This window comes from Suricata suricatta, chromosome 4 (genome assembly GCF_006229205.1).
Source record: "Suricata suricatta isolate VVHF042 chromosome 4, meerkat_22Aug2017_6uvM2_HiC, whole genome shotgun sequence".
In the NCBI taxonomy this organism is placed as follows: Eukaryota; Metazoa; Chordata; class Mammalia; order Carnivora; family Herpestidae; genus Suricata; species Suricata suricatta.
This window is the reverse complement of record NC_043703.1, coordinates 70,019,031-70,031,671: the sequence shown is the minus strand read 5'-3', so window position 1 is coordinate 70,031,671 and position 12,641 is coordinate 70,019,031. Positions and strand designations below refer to the sequence as shown.

Sequence of the window (12,641 nt, the reverse complement as noted above, 5' to 3'; positions counted from 1 at the left end):
AGATTGGCAAAAGAAAAAAATGCAGATATTGGTAGCACCACTTCATGCGAATGTGAAGACAGTCTGACTCACCACTAGTGGGAGTGCAAATTGTTTTGGGGGGCAATTGGCAGGATCCAGTATAATTTTGAATGTTTGTCACTTGAATGCTAACCCAGCATTTTCACTTCTGGATATCTGTGCTGCAGAATATTCACATGTGCACAAAGGTGGACATGCATGAAGCTATTTATTGCAGTACTGTTTGTCATAGTCACCGGCGGGGAACTTGAATGTCCATCAGTACTGTGTGTGTGTGTGTGTGTGTGTGTGTGTGTGTGTGTGTGTGTGCGTGCGCGCGCTAGGCACGTGGAGAGAACGAGAGGGAAGGAGTTACAGAAAGACAAGAGAGAGAGAGAGAGAGAGAAAGACTTTAATAAAGATTCAAATTGCTTTATAGTGTTTTAGGGCAATGTACTTTTTCTCTATTACTTTTTTTTTCTTTTTTGGTGGCCCAGAATGATGACATAACGACCCTGCATCACGAGCAACTATACCACAAGCCAGACTTTTGGGTTGCATAGAATATACTTCTATGTTATTTACATTCTTCAAGTGATTTGAAAACAACAGAAAAGAAGAAAGCAAGCTATAGAGCTGTGTCGAGGTTCCCGATGGGGTAAAAGAAGTCCACAGAAACAGACAATTGTTGGCACATAACCATCTGAGAAAAACACGCCAGGGTTACCAGTGGCGGCCTCCTGGGAGGGATGGGGAGGCGGCGGGGATGGAGTGGAGGGCTTTGCACACACAAGCCACACTTCCGGGGGACGCTTCTACGAGCTACGTTACGTTGCTAAGATTTTTTAAAAAAACAAAAACAAAAATAATAAACATATGCCCATAAAGGGAGCAGAGGTCGCCTCCAAGCTCAGAAGGAAGACAAGGAGGTCTTTCAAGATCGGGGAGGCATGAGCAGGAAGGAGTGACCGCAAAGGCGATGGACAGCGTGATGACCTGATGACCTGTGACGTGAGGTAGTGGTGACGCAGATGGCGGCTGAGCTCCATCTGCGAGCGCCGCCGGGCATGCGCTCCTGGTCCTGGGTGGAGGACGGAAGTGAGGGAAGAGAGGCCACCGAAGAGACAGCGCGTGAGATGGTGTCCGAGAGACGGGAGACCAGAGTTGGAAGAACACGGAACAAGTACTGAGTAAATACCACCGGGAGGTGAGGCTGTTCACATTTTTAGGCACATACCCCTAAATTGTATGGGTAGTTCTTCGGCTAAAAATCAGAAGAGTGTTCTTCGTTAGAAACCTTCTTTAGGGGGGCCTGGGTGGTAAAGTCGGTTAAGCATCTGCCTTAGGCTCAAGTCATGTTCTCACGGTTCAGGAGTTCGAGCCCTGCATCGGGCTCTGTGCAGGCAGCTCAGAGCCTGGAACCTTCTTCCGATTCTGTGTCTCCCTTTCTCTCTGCCCCTCCCCTGCTCATTCTCTTATCCCTCTCTTCTCAAAAATAAATTTCAAAAAAATTTAAAAAAAGAAAAAGAAACATTCTTTAAACCCTGCCCATAGGCCTGCCACCTCTGCCTCGGCTAATGTGATTCATAATGAATGACCCTCGGAGGCAATTGGATCTCTTTATCTCTAGTATTTTATAGTTCTGCCTCAAGGCTGGGCGTCTAACGTTTGCCACAGGACACAGCGGATAATATGAGAGAAAAGAAATGTGTATCTGACAAATTCAACCATGGTATTAATATGATATTACTTTGAAGGAGACTGCCCTGAGAAAATTGCATCAACATGCTATTTGTGTAAAATACCTTTAAAAACTCATACAAAATCCGTATAGTCTCTCTGGATGTAATACACAGGAAAAAAAACAGAAGAATGCATGCTGAGTTAAAACTGAGTAAACTGGAAGGAATTTGTGTTTTCGGGGGAGAGAGACATCATATACCAGGGACTTAAGAACAGCCAGGCTCTTGCTGAAGGAGACACATACGGTATCTATGGTGGTGTGTCGCATCTTAGTCCCCTGGAGTCTGATTAAATCATTGTATTCTTAGCTCTTCGCAGTCCCTCTCTGGTTGACTTTTCCCTGGTGCAGTTGTCCAGCATATTCAGATCCACAGAAAGGGATAGTGGGGGCCACGTTTTTCTCTCCCACTGCCTTTCCGGCACAGGTGAATGGCTTTGAAGTCATGGACCACGAGGCCATAGCACTCACTAAGCTAGACATATTTTTCAGAAGACACGTATGCTACTGCAGTTTCCTAGGTGGCTGGCTTGTATACAAAGCTGTGCAGTTTGGGGATCCTTTTGCTGCCACACCTGTCATCTGTCCAACCATAAACAGTCCTACTTTGATCCTCAAAGTGAACAATGTGAGGTTTTAAAATAGGGCCAGCTTGCCTGGGTGGCTCAGTGGGTTAAGTGTCCGACTCTTGATTTCAACTCACATCATGATCTCACGGTTTGTGAGATGGAGCCCTGGTGTCGGGCTCCGCTGTGGAGCCTGCCTGGATTCTCTCTCTCCCTCTCTCTGCCCCTCCCTCTCTCTGACTCTGTCTCAAAATAAATAATAAACGTTTAAAAAATAAAATAGAGAAAGCTAAAAAGTAAAACTGACATGAGAAGAAGTGAGTGAGATTTCATTAAATACATCTGGATGTTCATGCCCATCAAAGCACCGAGTATTTGAGATGCATCCTGTAAGAACCAGTAAATAGAACCAATGATCTTCATACGATGAGATCATATTGCCAGAAATTTTAGTGTCACAGCAGATGATCTTTCTTTTTTATAAATGTTTTTAATGTTTATGTATATTTGAGAGAGAGAGAGAGAGAGAGAGAGAGAGAGAATGAGGGAGGGGCAGAGAGAGAGGGAGACACAGAATCCCAAGCAGGCTCCGGGCTCTGAGCTGTCAGCACAGAGCCCAACGCAGGGCTCGAACTCACAAACCACAAGATCATGACCTGAGCCGAAGTCGGATGCTTAACCGACTGAGCCACCCAGGTGTCCCAGGTGATCTTTCTTTTTAAAAGGTGAATCTTCTGGAAGAATTTCGAGTCTAGTCAATGGCATGGATCTGAGAACTCTCCTACCAAGTGGCAGTAATGATTCACTTTGAGGCTTGACATACCCTTTCTCTGTGTACGTTTAAGTAATTTCCAATGTCCAGTCTAGCTTCCAAATGCTGTCCTTCTGTAATAAACTTGATCTTGCCTGTGAGCCCAGGGCAGCAAATGAACACAACTGAATCTTATTCAGCAGGGCAGCCATAATGAAAATATGTAGCCCTGGCAAAGGTTCAAAGGAAGCAACTTCTTTTGCATGGCCACTAGGCGTGTGTGTGTGTGTGTGTGTGTGTGTGTGTGTGTGTGTGTTGCACAGCAGTGTGGCAATATCCACTACGCTGGCTAATTCACATGCCCCGAATCCTGAAGAAGCAGGGCATGGACAGAAACGAGCAGAAAGCTACTTGTCTCTCCCCTCGACAGCCCTTCCTGCCTCGGCATGATTCTTTTTCTTTCTCCCTAGCTAAACTTTCAGAGAGCTTACACAACCTTTTCTGTCCCTTAAAAAAAAAGTCTGGTCGCTTTTATTCCCAACATTTAAAATGTTCACTCCTGTGTAAAAGTAAAAATTCGGATTTTCCTTGGAGCTTCCTCCTGCGCCAGGCAGGTGCGGCAGACGGAGAGGAGGGGCGGGCTGACTGCTGCTCTACTTCCCGCAAGCCCCCACCCCTGGCCCAGGCTGCAGGTAGGGGAGGGGGGAAGGTTGAGGAGGCCAGGCAAGGTATTGCTTGTCTGCACCTTGCTGATAAAAGGTGGGGATGGATGCGCCTTGGGCTTTGGTAGATCCTTAGAGGTGACATTTCTTTTTCCATGGAGCACTTTCCTCGAGGTTTGGCCACTAGGACCCCCCAGGTGCTACTCCTACAATGTGCAGCGTGCCACTTGCAAGGGCCACTTTCAATGTCCTCCTCTGCCCGGGCGGTGTCTTGCACATTTACTCCGTGTTTGGAGATTCCCATTGCTCCCTCAGGCACCTCTTGAGCAGGATTCAGACTTGCTCCAGGCTGCCTCTGGCCTGCACCTGCCACATCTAGTCCACGGGAAACACCCACACTTTCTTGTCCCCGCTGACAGCAAAAGGGAGGCACAGGGCGGAGGCAGCTTATTACTTTGCTGTCGCAGCCGACTGCTGTCAGCCCACTGGCTGCAGAGTCCGAAATGAGTTCATCCTGACCTCGTATTGCAGTGGACACAGACGGTGTTTTCATGGTAGTCTCCTGAAACCCCTCACTAGCTCAAGGTGAGGGGGACACATCCTGCACTGTTCCCCTTGGGTGACAAGAAGGACAGTGCCAGAGCTGTCCAAGAACTCTGCAGAGAAAGTGTCTCTCAACCCCAGCTCTTCTGTCCCCACTCCTGACTCTTTCTTTTCCCCAGAGAGAACATGAATGGGGAAGGGGCAGAATGAGAGGGAGACAGAGAATCCCACACAGGCTCCATGCTGTCAGCGCAGAGCCCGATGCTGGGCTCGAACCCACAAGACCGCAAGATCATGACCTGAGCTGAAACCAAGAGTTGGACGCTTAACCCACTGAGCCACCCAGGCACCCCATCACTCCTGACTCTTAAGTGAGTGTTGGCCAAAAGAATTTGACCACCAGCTTTGCAATCCCTGTACATACCTCAGTAGCACCCCTGTGGAATATGAAAAGGCCCTCCATCTCTTTTCTTAGACTCTTGGGGTCTTTGGCTAAAATTGAGTCCTCTTGTTAATTTATATCCTCTTTGACTTAGCCCTTTTTGGGAATCTAGCCATAGAAATAGAAGTACTTGTGTACAAAGATATTTACAAGAGCAGTGTTTGTAGTATAAGGAAGAGAAAGAGGGAGGGAGGAAGAAGGAAAGAAAACCTAACCCTCCATCTGTAAAGGAACAGGGAAGTGCCTGATTAAATCACAGTATGTTTAGGGCACTTAGGTGGCATCACCAGTTACGCGTCTGACTCTTGATTTTGGCTCGGGTCATGATATGATTGTGAGATCGAGCCCCATGTGGAGCCTGCTTAAGATTCTTTCCCTCTGCCTGCTGCCTCTCTGTCCCTCTTTTGCTCAAGTGTGCATGCACATTGTCTCTCTGTCAGAAAAATAAATCATAGTATGTTTATATAATAGAATATTACGTATCCATTAAAAATATTCTATCACTTATCTGAAGGGGTATATATTCTCTGTTATATGTGGGGAATAGGTGGTTGCAGAGTGATGTATATAGTGTGTTTTATTTTTGAAGAAACACTAGTTGTTTGTTTATGTCTGTGTGAGGGTAGAGGAGAGTGGAGGAGGACAGATAAAGTATTAAGGACGGCCATCTTAGTGGGTGACAATGACAGCAAGAATGGAGGGAGCCTCATCATTTTGAAAATATGTTGTTAAATTGTTTTGCATAGTTGGCAAGCGTATAAAATCTGGCAATTAAAGAGTAATGTTACAAAGAAAAATTAAAAGAAAAGAAATGAAATATGAAGAACAAACTATAAGGAGAAGGTGCCCAGAAAATGTTATGAGTTCTAAAAAAATCTTCAAGGAAGAGATAATCCCCACGTTATAAAAGCTATTGCAGAGCTTAGGAAAAATGGAAACCTTCCAATTTAATTTTTGGAGGCGAAATTTACCAAGATAACAAAACTGAAAAAGAAAATTAGACTGATTATTCATGCAAAAATCTAAAACATTAGCAAATTGAATCGGTATGTTTAAAGGATAAGGCAAGGTGATCAAGTTGAATTATCCTAGTAACAGAAGGTAGCTTAATATTAGAAAATCTATTAATATAATTCACAACCAACAAATAAAAGGAAGAAACTATAGATACTGAAAAATAATTTGATAAAATTCAGTAGTAATACCTATTTAAGAAAAGCTCATTAATAAATTAGGAATATAAGGATCTTGCCTTCAGTTGATCCAATCGTGCTGCCCTGTTTCTTGTGCCCGAAATTCCAGTCTTCGCTCATCCGTATAGACAGGACAAGCACTTCCCCTCTCTTGCTGCATCCTTGCCTTTGTGCTGACACTAACTAACAGGAAGACTTAGGGGAGGAGAGGAGTGAGTTGAAGGCATTTGGTCCTCAGCTCCATCCCTGCAAGGTCATTGTGCCTCTCAGGGCAAAAGACTCCCCAGGACTCTTTCCATCTTGTTCTGGTATTTGCCCCCTCCATTATTTCTTGGGCTAAGAGTTGATGAAGGTGCCTCTATCCTGAGCCCTGGGTAGGTACATTTCTTTTTGTGGTACTTGGCACCCAAGTCTTTGTAAATACAGATCTGCTTTATCTGCGGTTCTATAAAGTCACCAGGAACATTGAATTAGGGATAACTGAACCATTGCTCCTATGGGAAGTTCAGGGCTAGTTTCCTACAAGACTTTGGTCACAACATTTTTGTCAACTGATCAGCACAGAACTATGTTTTACATGTGTTTTCTGCTTAAAGGCACCTTATTTAATATATGCTATTGATTCATGACCATTGAACTCATAGCCAACAGCACTATAACTTGTGCCTGAATGAAGCTTATCTAATACACATACTTCTCTGTAAGGCACGTTGCCGGGATTCTGGGTTTCAGAGCACTAGACGGCACTCCAGCGCTGTGCTTGGGGGCTATTTTAAACAGCAGAATTGTCAACAAAAGTACAAAAAATACAAAAGAGGTGTCACTGTCACTCATCATCAGGGAAATACAGATCAAAACCACAGAGATGCCACCTCACATTGGTCAGAGTGGCAAAAATGAACAACTCAGGAAACGACAGATGCTATGAGGATGTGGAGAAACGGGAGCCGTCTTGCAATGTTGGTGGGAATGCAAACTGGTGCAGCCGCTCTGGAGAACAGTGTGGAGGGTCCTCAAAAAATTAACAATAGAACTCCCCTGTGACCCAGCAATAGCACTGCTAGGGATTTACCCAAGGGATACAGGAGTGCCGACGCATAGGGGCACACATACCCCCATGTTCGTAGCAGCACTTTCAACAATAGCCAAATCATGGGAAGAGGCTAAATGTCCATCAACTGATGAATGGATCAAGAAGATATGGTTTATCTATACAATCAAATATTACTTGGCAACGAGAAAGAATGAAATCCTGCCATTTACAGCAACGTGGTTGGAACTGGAGGGTGTCATGCTAAGTGAAATAAGTCAGAGAAAGACAGATATCGTATGTTTTCACTCGTATGTGGATCTGGAGAAACTTACATAAAAAGACCATGGGGGAAGGGAAGTGGAAAAAATAGTTACAAACAGAGAGGGAGGGAGGCAAACCATACAGAGACTCAAATACAAAGAACAAACTGAAGGTTGGTGAGGGGGTGGGAAAAGGGGGAAATGGGTGATGGGCATTAAGGAAGGCACTTGTTGGGATGAGCACTGGGGGTTGTATGTAAACGATGAACCACAGCAATCTACCCCCCAAAACAAGAGCACGCTGTATGTTAGCCAACTGGACAATAAATTGCATTTTAAAAAAAGAAAAGGTGTCCCCGAGTAGATTGTGAAAAGGACATTTGTTTGCAGTACAAGAGCTGAAACAAAATTGCAAAGTGTGGCCTTGCCAGCTCCCGCTAGAAGGCTGGTGTTAGTTACAGAGTTTTTTGCCGCTCTACACGTCTGTAGACATGTGCAAAAGCACCACAAGTATTGTTTTTCGGGCTACAAATACATTTTGACAAGAAGGCGAATTTACAAGTATGAATTCTGAACAATGAGGATTGACTCTAGTCCCTTTATAAAACAAATCCTCAGATTATGATATTTCAAAATGCCAGGGGTTTCTTATCGGAAGTCTGATTTTATAGATGTCTATGCCAGAGATCTACTGCAAATGCCATATCAAATGATGCAAATATAGAAGTATTCCTATTAAAAGAACAAGGAAAGGCTGCTATGCCATTCATTGTGCTAGAAATCTTTAGCCAATGTGATAAGAAAATGAAAGAAGATAAGTAATCCACAGGAAAGACAAAAATGTCTTTGACATAGGATGACATGATTATCCACCCATAAAATCCAAGAGATGACATTGAAACTTACATGACCTAAAAGTGTGTCAGTGTAGACGGGTGTAAAATCAACATATCAAAAGTAATAGCTTCCCTGTATGCTAACGAAAAGCAATTAGAAAATGTAATTGTAAAAAATTCCATTCACAACAGCAACACAGCCTCTACAGTTCCTAGGAATAAACCCAACAAGCAAAATGTAACACTTCTGAGAACAAAAAATAAAACGTGTTAAAAGACAAAGAAGAACATCTGAATAAATGGAAAGTTAAATCATGTTCCTAGTTTGGACGACTCAATATGTTTAAAGTGTCAGTTGTCCCCAAAGTAATCTGCAAATTCATTGTAATACCAGCCACAGCCTACTTCCCCAGCCCAAATCTTCCAACTCATGTCAAATGTTTTCAAAAATTCATTGGAAAGAGAGTATGCACCAGACCAGCAAAAGGAGACTAGAGAGGGCATCAAAGTACATTATAAGTTATAGTAATTCTTAGAATATGACATAGAGAGAAGAGATAAACAGATCCCTTAGATATAGAGTCCAGAATATGGAGTCCAGAAACAAATCCCTTAAATATAGAGTCCAGAATATGGAGCATAAGTACATAGATACATACAGGAATTTAGTAAATGAGAAAGGTGGTACTTTGAACGACTAAGTAAAAAATTCGGTGAATGATGTTAGAAAATAAATGACGCAAAAGGAATATACAACATATATAACAAAAGACAAGACAGGATATACAGAATATATGTTATCCCTACAAATCAGTAAGAGAAAGCACCAAAGAAAAGTGGACGGTGGGCAAAGCCTGTGAAAAGACAATTAAGAGAGAAACACCCAAATGACCAACAACTTAATGAAAAGGTCCTCAATTTCAATAGCAATCAAGGAAATGGAAATCAAACAGGAATGAGATATCATTTCCAACCATCAGTTTGGAAAAAACTGGAAAGACTTATAATAGCAAGTGTTAATGAGGAAGTGAGGAAACGGGTTATCTTCCTGCCTTGCGGATGGTTCAGCTCTTTTGGAGAGCAACATGGCGGTATAGGTTAAAACGTTCATATACACACCAGATGATCCAAAAATGCATTTCTAGCTATCTAACATCGAGAAATATTCTCACATATGTTGAAAGAGATATTGATGTTATAGTACAAAAATCATAAACAACATCTATTAAAAGTAGTATCATTAAATAATCTATTACACATTCATACTATGGATCAGTGTAGCAGTTTAAAAAAAAACTTGTATCAATATACACGAGCATTAAAATACCTCTGATGTATATTGTCAAATGAAAAAACCAGGGGTGCCTGGGTGGCTCAGTCAGTTAAGCATCTGGCTTCGGCTTAGGTCATGATCTCAAGGTTCGTGGGTTTGGGCCCTGAGTTGGGCTCTGTGCTAACAGCTAGGTCTGAGCCTGGAAACTGCCTCAGATTCTGTATCTCTCTCTCTCTCTAATCCTCCCCTGCTCGTACTGTTTCTCTCTGTCTCTCAAAAAATAAAAATAAAAAACATTTAAAAAAGTGAAAAAAACATATTGATAAAAATATGTGCTGTCCTATATAATATGTGTTAAATCACAAGTCCACTCAACTTATTTATTTCTATTTTTATCTATTTAAGTATTATGTAAACATTTAGGAAAATAATTGTAAGCATACACATCAAATTAATGAGCAGATGTCACCTCTAGAGAGGTAAATGAGATTGGAAAGTTGTCATCCAAGAGACTTTTGCTTTATTTTTAATGTACTCTTCATTTTAAAGTTTAATCATAGTTAAAAAAATAACAAAATGTATCATCTTAGCCATTTTAAAGTGTACAGTTCAGTAGCACTGAGTACGTATTTCCGTTGTTGTGCAACAATCTCCAGAAGTTTCTCATCTTGCAAAGCAGAAACTCTGCTTTATTAAACACCAGCTCCCCACTTCGCCTTCCCCCAATCCCTGGCAGCTGCCCTTCTACTTTCTGTTCCTATGAACTTGACTTACTTTAGATACTTCGTTTAAGAGAAATCACCGAGTATTTGTCCGTTTGTGATTGGTTTATATCACTTAGCGTAATGTCTTAGCAAAATGTCTTCAGGTTTCATCCATGCTATAGCATGTGTCAGAATTTCCTTCCTTTTTGAGGCTGAATAATATTCTATTGTGTGCGTGTGAATATCTATGTATATAAAACCGCATTTTATTTATTCTTTTATTCATAGTTGGACACGGGTTGTTTCTGTCTTTTGACCATTATGAATAGTGCTTCTATCAACGTGGATGTGCAAATATCTCTTTGAGATTCTTCTTTCCTTTCTTTTGAATATATATCCAGAAGTGGGATTGCTGGACCATTTGGTATCTGTGTTTTCAGTTTTTTGAGGAACCATCATACGGTTCTTGTTTTACTTTTATCACCTAAATATTTTACAACAGGAATATATTTGTGTGTATTTTATGTAATTAAAGGTAAAGCAAAAAATTTGTTTAGGCAAGCTTAGTTCAAAGGACATCAAGCACCAGGGCACCTGGGTGGCTCAGTCAGATGAGAGCGTCTGACTTCGCTCAGGTCATGATCTCTCAGATCTTGAGTTTAAGCCCTGCATCGGCCTCCATTGCTGACAGCTTGGAGCTGGAACCTGCTTTGGATTCTCCCACTCTCTGCCCCTCTCCTGCTTGTTCTCTGTCTCTCTCCCGCTCAAAAATAAACATTTTTTAAAATTAAAAAAAAAGACATCAAGCGCCAAGTAAATAGTGGTTTTGATGACAGCTTGGCATGGGCGTGCTTGGCAGTCCCCAGCCTACTGAAAGGCTTGTGAATGAAAGACGTTGAAAACTATGAATCTAGCATTTAATTAGCATTATGGATAGTTTTATTGTTTATAAATATCCCCTAGCTTGCCTTGGGGAGATTTATGCTGGCATGGCCATCTGGCTTGCTTTGGTCAATGAAACATGAGCAAAAGTGCAGAGGGCCAATGTGTGGCTCTCCGTGTCCTCTCTGCTCTCTGCTGTGATACCTAACACTACCCCCAAGAGGAGGCTGCAATGGCAGCTAAGATCCCAAAGGGAGGACATGTGCAGCAGGGCGGCAGCCAGCCTTCGATCCACACGAAGCATAGGGACAGAAGGTGTAGCCCTGATCACTCTCTGGAGTCCAGATATAATTACGACTAGGGTTAGATGCAGTAGGAATAAGCCAAAAGAGGGTACACCCACTTTGTTCCATCGAAAACCTTATTGTGTTAAAGTAGAGGAGTAGCACGTCCATCTCATGAGTTATCTTGCGAAGTGCAGCTTTGAGAGCATTTAGCAAAGTGTGAGCCATGAATCTGCTGGTTATGGGAATCCATCAACCCATTGCCTTTGGAGCAAGCGCAGGATAGTGTCACTGCTTCCAGAGTACCATGTCTCACCTGGGGAGGAACACTCAGCTCCATCTGATGGGGTCACACTTCTCTGCTTTGCTTGCAGAGTTGCACCTCGTTGGCACTAGTCCAGTTCAAGATGAAGGTGACATGGGTCCTGAGCTTAGCTTCATTCTTGGAGCTAGCCAAAAAATGTCCTGTTAGTATTTTTTTAACCAAAAAAGTTCTGACAGATAATTATGTAAGAAAAGTATTTTAGACAAGCCATGGCAGAAGAAAACTGAATCATTACCAGAATTAATCATTACTGGCCCAAAAAGAGCCTGATGTTAACTCTGTGAAAGCAGCTATTAAATCAAGGGCATTGGACTCTTCCAGCTCATTTTCTCATTCCCTGGCCGATGCCCAGTTGGCTTGAAATGTTAACACAATCGCGGAGAAATTGATGGCGAATCCAAACATAGTACAAATCCACAGAACGTCAGGGTTTCTGAGAGCCTTTGAAAGAGCCTTTTTAAGCATGTGTCAATCCTCAGACCTCAAGAAAAGCATCCTAAGAGCTCGGTTTTACTGTCCCTAAGAAGACACATGATGTCAAAGATGAGACATGTTTTCTCTTAACATCCTCTATGTAATGTTGCAGGTTCCCCAAGGTGCAGCATTAATTAGATTTTTCTTAATTAGCATCTGTAGTCTTACAAGACAAGAGGATTCTGGGGTGAAGCCTGGTACACTGGGGCTAGGAACTCGGAATTCTGTCTCTGACTTCACCACTGACTCACAGGATCTTGGGCAAGTCACAGCACCTCTGGCCTCACATTTTGTCTATAAAATGGGGGTAAAATAATTATGGTTCATTAATTTTATCTGATTTGTTAGGACAAATGTCATGACCACATCAGCATAAAATTTGGATGAGACTGAGGCTAAGAAGTGGATCAGACACACTTCATCAGGAAGCTGAAGGAAGAGAGGAGTGCAGCAGGACCTTGTCCCCCAGTGTGCGGGGCCGGGGGCAGAGACTGCGGCCAGCACCAGCCTTCGTGATGATTATTTGACATTGTAGTATATTTGGCCATTTTTAAGTCACACATTATGATGTACATGATTATATACATCGTATCTTGGGATCCCGAGAAAAGGGGGGAGGGAAGGAGAGAGAGATGATGTTTCAGTTATTCTCATTTGATTTTTTTTTTGTCT

At 42.5% G+C, this 12,641-nt stretch overlaps 1 long non-coding RNA gene across 1 annotated transcript in view; it reads left to right on the top strand.

Annotated features, from left to right (window-relative positions):
* The first annotated feature begins 1,116 nt into the window (after window positions 1-1,116).
* LOC115289603 overlaps window positions 1,117-12,641 on the top strand; it is a 48,825-nt gene continuing 37,300 nt past the window's right edge. Inside the window, exon 1 of the long non-coding RNA XR_003907708.1 lies at window positions 1,117-1,207. This is a non-coding gene — a long non-coding RNA (uncharacterized LOC115289603). The remainder of the gene's footprint in view (window positions 1,208-12,641) is intronic.